The sequence below is a fragment of the Limulus polyphemus genome, unplaced genomic scaffold (genome assembly GCF_000517525.1).
Source record: "Limulus polyphemus unplaced genomic scaffold, Limulus_polyphemus-2.1.2 Scaffold5242, whole genome shotgun sequence".
NCBI lineage: Eukaryota > Metazoa > Arthropoda > Merostomata > Xiphosura > Limulidae > Limulus > Limulus polyphemus.
The window spans coordinates 1-6,872 of record NW_013670852.1 but is presented as its reverse complement, the minus strand read 5'-3'; the positions used below and the strand labels follow the sequence as shown (position 1 = coordinate 6,872).

The 6,872-nt window shown below is 34.7% G+C and overlaps 1 protein-coding gene across 1 annotated transcript in view; it reads right to left on the bottom strand.

Moving 5' to 3' along the window:
* The window catches only part of LOC106472317 (methyltransferase-like protein 22), a 30,555-nt gene extending 25,958 nt beyond the window's left edge, over positions 1-4,597 (bottom strand). Inside the window, exon 1 of the mRNA XM_013932952.2 lies at positions 4,593-4,597. The gene's annotated coding sequence lies outside the window, so the exon portion shown is untranslated. The remainder of the gene's footprint in view (positions 1-4,592) is intronic.
* Between the last annotated feature and the right edge of the window lie 2,275 nt (positions 4,598-6,872).

The following is a 6,872-nucleotide window of genomic DNA, read 5'->3' as shown; positions in this document are numbered from 1 at the left end:
ATACAAACAAACTGAAGAAAAGGGAAGAACATTGATGTCAAACGAATATGCATCCTCATTCATCCTGATTTTTTCTTTTTTTTTTGTAAAATCTACGTCTTTTAGTCTCAAACTACCTGTTATGGCCTTTCTTTTAAGTATTGCGTTATGAAGTTTTGTGAAAAGTCTATACGTGATGGGAAAAAAATGGATGTCATTTTCGGATTCAGCATAAAAGAATTACTGTCGAACATGTAAACATTTCAAGACAATAAAACAATCGCAGGCCTGTGCAATTGATGATGAAAAATGTAAAATCAATCATTATTCACAACTGTCCCCAGGTAGGACTGCGATAAGTCTATAGACTTACAACGCTAAAATACAGGGTTCGATTCTCCGCGGAGGACATAGCGGATCATATAAATAACACTAGACTGGTCAGTCAGTACTCCTTATCATTGAGGAGCATGTGCGCATGCGATTGCCATTGCTATGTGTTGAAGTTCAGACTAGCTGAGAGTGATGGTCGTCGGTCTAAGTCTCGATTCAAAAGAACGAAGGAAACACAGTCTATGCCATTAACAGTTATACATACCGTAATCAAAAGTCGATGGCGGAGGGTGTTACATTCCACAACTAAGTAAAACCTTCTTTTTTCTATAATATATTAAGTTACAATGGGCGACATCGCCGTGGAAATGGTGGCGACATCGAACTAGCATGGATGTTTACATCTAGCTCCAAAGTATATATGTGAGTCTTGTTTGGGAGGCATTTCATCAACACAAGTCGGCATAACAGTTTGACAGCTATTGATTTCAAATGCTGACAATATTAAGTACTCATATAAGTTGAAATAATCATACACGACATTCTATTGTCGCCTGCTGGCCAATCTGGCTATACAGAGACGCCATCAAAACATATACTTTCTACAGATACAAGTTCTGTGCACATTCACTTTTGATGCTATCACTGAGTGTCAAGGTAGAAGTTTATTAAATACACCACTTTGCTTAACAGGTGAAAGATGAAATTTGGATTAACTTGTAGGTTTAAGACAAGTCTGGTCTGATCAATGGCGTTATTATATATTGATGTAAGTATATGGCTGTGTTGGGCTAAAGATTCTTCTACAGTAGATAGGCGAGCCGACAGGGGTGGGGGCAACTGTCCAGGTGCCTGGGCGAATGAAATCTGGTTATGCCTTAAAGCCCGCAAAGCATCTTTAGGCTATATTCATTTAATGATAAAAACCATAGTTTTCTTTGCATATAGACGCTTGATACGTTAAGAACGACTGAAATAATAATTTGAGTAATAATTAATGTGTATTTGTTACTTTATAGATTAAACAGAAATTTGTTGTTACTTTATTAACGTTTTTACGCTTATACTGTGAGGTAAAAACGACTGCTGCTATGATTTTCTCTGGTTTATGAGCTCATTGCTGTCCTAATTTAGGATCTTATTTTTAATAAATTCTTGAAAATGTTAAAAGAGAGAGAGAGAAAGGGGGCCCGGCAAGGATGTTTGCCCCGAGCCCGTGCTGGTTCTCGACGTTCCTAATGGTAGGTGCCTGTGATCTGTTGCTGATAAATTGAACAATAAACAAATAGCTTGTTTGTTTTTAAATTTCGCGCAAAGCTACACGAGGGCTATCTGCGCTAGCCGTCCCTAATTTAGCAGTGTAAGACTAGAGGCTAGTCATCACCACCCACCGCCAACTCTTGGGCTACTCTTTTACCAACGAATAGTGGGATTGACCATCACATTATAACGCCCCCACGGCTGAAAGGGCGAGCATGTTTGGTGGGACGGGGATTCAAACTCGTGACCCACAGATTGCGAGTCGAGTGCCTTAACCACCTGGCCATGCCGGGCCTAAACAAATAGCACACACTCCACTTGTTTTTAAAATAATATATATATATATATATTACAAACCAGTTAACAGTATGTACAAAATTAATTTACACATATCATAGTTATATCTTAAACACTATAGAGTTCTCTTCTTGTTGTCAAAAGTCCACTTAGGTCAGTTCAGTTGCTTTAGAATTCAGTTGACAAGCTGAACTATTTTTCTCTATTTTTATCGCAATAGCATTCATGTATACTTCACTTACGCTGTTGCGTGAGTTACCGCAGTTTTGTCCTGAACTTCCAATAATCGTCTGCTTTTCGTACTTCCAAATAACCGTCTGTTTTTCGTATTATGTAACGAATTTGTTATTATATACTTATTTTTGATATCAACGTTTGTTTGGATTATGTTTATATTTTGGAGCATGCGTGGCTTGTACTGTTAAATATGTATTGCAAAACTTCCGCCTATTCTCTAAAGTTGTAGAAGATTCTCTAGAGTAAGAATCAACAATATATGTCTACTTTAAATGCTTAAATGTAGTTCAGTATTGTTATGTAAAACTAAAGTTTCTAGAGCACATCCACTCAGCTACCTACTCCGATGCATCAAAGAGAGTATCTATTATTAGTTTGCTATAGTCAGTGTGCTCTAAAACTTCAGAAGCTATAACTGTGATTGTTATAACACTTACCAATCGGAAAACTTCAGATATTTGACCAAGATCCTTTACAAAGTTCGAACATTACAAATCGTTTAACTTCAGTGAATTCTCATAGGACATTAGTATTTTAAGAAAACATTACCTAACGTCAACGGTGAAACTCGACCTGTAATCGGCGTTTGATCAACAAGAACTACAGGGCTAGCTCATAGTGAACCCTCGATAAGATATCAAGGAAATTCCAAACTAGAAAGAAGGCTTCATATTGCTTGTAAGTTTGTGAAACTTTTGTTAATAAAGCATTGTTTGTAATAACTATTTGTAATAATTGTTATTGTAAAGTGTACTGTTGTGTGTATATTAAAACGTATAAGTGTTAAAAAAAACTGTGTATCAATCTTGTTGGCAAATATTACAAACTGACTACATATCGGCATTTATTTAAATACTAAATACAAATTACAATTTAACTACTAAATTTAAATTATCAGGTAACTCAATTTCAGACCATTTGAAATTCGAATAGGTAACAATTACCAATAATCGTCTGCTTTTTGGCAAAGTCTACACAGGTGGGTTCAATTCGTTTAAAACACCTTTTTTACAAAACAAATTATTCTCCTTATCTCTTTCAAACATATTGTTACGACAGTGGAAGTCACCTGGTGCTGGTAACATCAGATGATATTCTGGAAGGATCGTGAATTGTCCTGGCAACTCTAGTCTGTTCCAGACGCCCTCTTTTTCAGTATATAAGCCGAGCAAATAAAGCAGAGAGAGGAATTGCATAGATAGAGATAATCGAGTCAAGTAGTAAATAAAGTGTGAGAATCCTGTGGATTATAGCATGTTTTTATAAAAGTAGTTAAGTTAAACTGACTGTGGAAGAAATTCTGTGTATTGCAAAGTTGTATTGAGAAAGAATAAACTAGTTTTATTTAAGTAAGGACTTGTATCTGTGAAGTTCCTCGGAAATAATTTATACCAGAAATTAACAAACGACCAGATATGCAACAATATCAACTGTTAGGCCATTCACTCCCACGATGGTTAACTTTAAGTTTCTAGCTTTTTTCTATTGTTGCTGTTAAGCACAAAGCTACACAAAGGGCTATCTGTGCTCTGCCCGGTTTTTAGCAGCATAAGTCTGCAGACATGCCGCTGTGCTACTGGGGGGGGGGGGGCTTTTCTCTGATCAAAGTTCTCTTTCACCTGACTTTACTTTTCTCTCTTTCTGCTCGCCTCGTTGCAGCTATTTATACATCTATCACGTAGGCCTTCTAGAAATCTCTATAGCCTCGATATCAATGGATTACAAACACAATGTTCAATAGCCTCAACATCAATGATTACAAACACAAAATAAATAAATCTACACTAAACAGTCTTTGATATCTGACAGAAACAAATCAAACATAGGCCTAATACTGTCAATAGACTCATTCTCAGAATTACATGAGAGATTAGATTTTTGCAGGTGGTCTCTTCTTGTCCAAAATCCTTGAGCTGTCAGTGTCATTATGATAAATAACCAGTATGCAGTACAAATGGCCCATAATATTTTGTGATGCTTGAACAAAAAACAAACAAAAGACATTAATGTAACTGGGATATATATATATAGAAGAGTGCTTGTAACAGAGTTAGCCTAGTTTTATTACAGCATATTTCTGGTTTAGGTCATTTCACATTACAGATTTCCAGACAAAACTAAAAACAAGGAATTGTATGAGCTTTGGGTGAGAAATTGTAGAAGAGAGCATGAGCCCACAACTGGTTCAAGAATATGTAGAAGATGCATTCCCACAATCTTCAAATTAACTAAACACCTTCGGGTTAGACTCTTGAATGTTCACTATAGTTATAGCTTATTTTGGCATAAATACTCAATATAATATGTATTCAAATTCATAATTTGTACATGCATAATGTTATAGCCTCGGAAAGCAGTGAAACGAAAGTCAAACACAAGTACAGAAGCCCTGCTACCTGATAGTCTGGTAAATGAAAAAAGAAAATGATGACACAACTTTAACTTCAGTGGCAGTTGAAGATGTGTATAAAGGTTGGTATTTAGACCTTACTAATATATTTCAATTGAAGATGTGTTTGTAGTCTAGCTGTAAGGTGTTCAATTCCCATGAAAACAAAGTACCGTAGAAATAATTCTCACATGAAATAACAGAATTTGGCTAGTATATAATTATGAATTGTACATCTAATTGTGAAAATTGTTGATCATGCTGTAGATAAATATATTCCTGCAGTGTTCTTAAAACTAATCCACTGTAGTGTACTGTACTCAGTTGGAAAAGTCAGGTCTATGTCCTTTTATTTTAAACATTTGTATCAATTTTTGCCACACATCTCAAATAAATTCAAATACATTTTATTATATTTATATCATAGCATTTCCTAATTATTTCCACCTACTTCAATTAAAAACTTGAAAGTTTGGAAGTGCAGATACATAAATAACATCCTTCTCCACCCCCACCCCCCAAGAAAAGGACATGATGCACCACCTCTTGTTCATTGGCAACAATATTTGAGATGTATATTTTTCTGTCACACATAATAAACACCAAGAGAAAAAAGAACCGATTTTAATCTTAAGATTTCCTTCTGGGCTAAAATCCAAAGCATTCTTCATATGACAGGTCAGACGTGTGTTTTGTTAACGATTTTTGCACTACTTTCTAAGTTCAAATCAGGTTTAGATCAGCTTGGCCTGACAAATTTATTATTAAAATCAAATAACAAAATTATCCAAACATCTAGTTTAGATGAAAAACAGCCACAAGTTGTGAGGTAAGATCGCACTTCCTTTGTCATTTGACTGGCGGGCTATGAAAGTTCAACACATAGCAATGGCGGCCGCTCGCACATGCCGAAAATCACGTGATTTACAATCTAGTGTTACTTATATCTATGAAGCGATAGCCCAATGTGGCTTCGCTCTGACACAAGCAAATTATTTACAACTCAAATAGAGAAGTGCATGAAACGTTGGACAGCACTTCTAAATGACGTAAAAATAAGATAAAAAAATACTTAAACCTGGAGAGCCCAGCCCTTGCTTCTAATTTCAAAATGGTATTACAAATTTAACTTGTATTTAATTTACTTTAAAGTTATTGAACTGATCTACACTATTTACAAATATATTAACATTAGCATTGTTTTTGAAATAATTTCAACTACTCATTTTTGGTGATAGACACAAAACAAATGAGCAAAAATAGTCAAATTATACATCCAAGAAATCTGTAATTATTCACGTTATTCAATTATTCTTAAAATAGGCTACTGCGTACCTGAATCTATTTAAGAATCCATAACAATTACAAGCATACTACTTTTAGGTTTTAGTATTACTTTTAAACTTTTAAACATATATTTGCAAAGAATGAATGGAATGTTGAAGCTCTGTTTTGTTTTCATTAAAGAGGTCAACATTTTAGGGGCGATTGCAAATGTCTCCCCCACTTTATCACAACATGGCCACTTTTGACACCAGTAAAATCGAAAACTGTTTATATCACTGCTTGGGACCTGCAAGAAGGTATCTTTGTACCAAATCCCAAGTCATTTGTTTGATATACACACGAATAGTTCACGAAAGTCATTGGTTATCCCGTAACTAAAAATAGGAAAAGTTTAACCTCCAGTCATTTGTAAATTGATATACAACATAGAAAGCATACACAAGGTCTGAAAATAAACCTTTATCACCATCGTCCGTGAGTGGTGTCTAAAAATACCTAAGTAGGTTCACACGCCTTGACCGAAAAATAAGGTGAGTACTGCTTGACGTAGATTTTCTGTATATGGAAGTCTATATATGCTCTGAAAGCGCATATGTCTAAACATTTTTGAAAATTTGCGAATACCAAATATATTCATTTTATTAAAATTTGTTTTAAAATTTTAATATAACTGTATACAGACGTTTGCAATAATGGAAGAAATTACAAACAGTATTGATATTAATACAATATAAAAATTACTTGAAGCTATTACATATTGGTCACAAGGGACCATTTAGTTCCTTCAATTCTTTTCATGCACCCTCGAGAAAAAGTAAAAACTTAAACCATCTGTTATCTTTGATTATCATTTTAACGAAGCCTTTTGGGAAATTCTGGCAGAACTTGCTCTTGTACAGTTTCAAACAAAACTAGTATTTTGAGCAAAGTTTTTCTGGTTTTTATTAAGTTATAGCTACCTTTCATTTTGATAATGAGACTAGTTTTTGACAAGCTTAATAAGACCTTTTGGAAACATTGGCAGAACTTGGTCTTAAGTGTAGTTTGAAGTATTGTTTGTTGTTTTGAATTTCGCTCAAAGCTACATGAG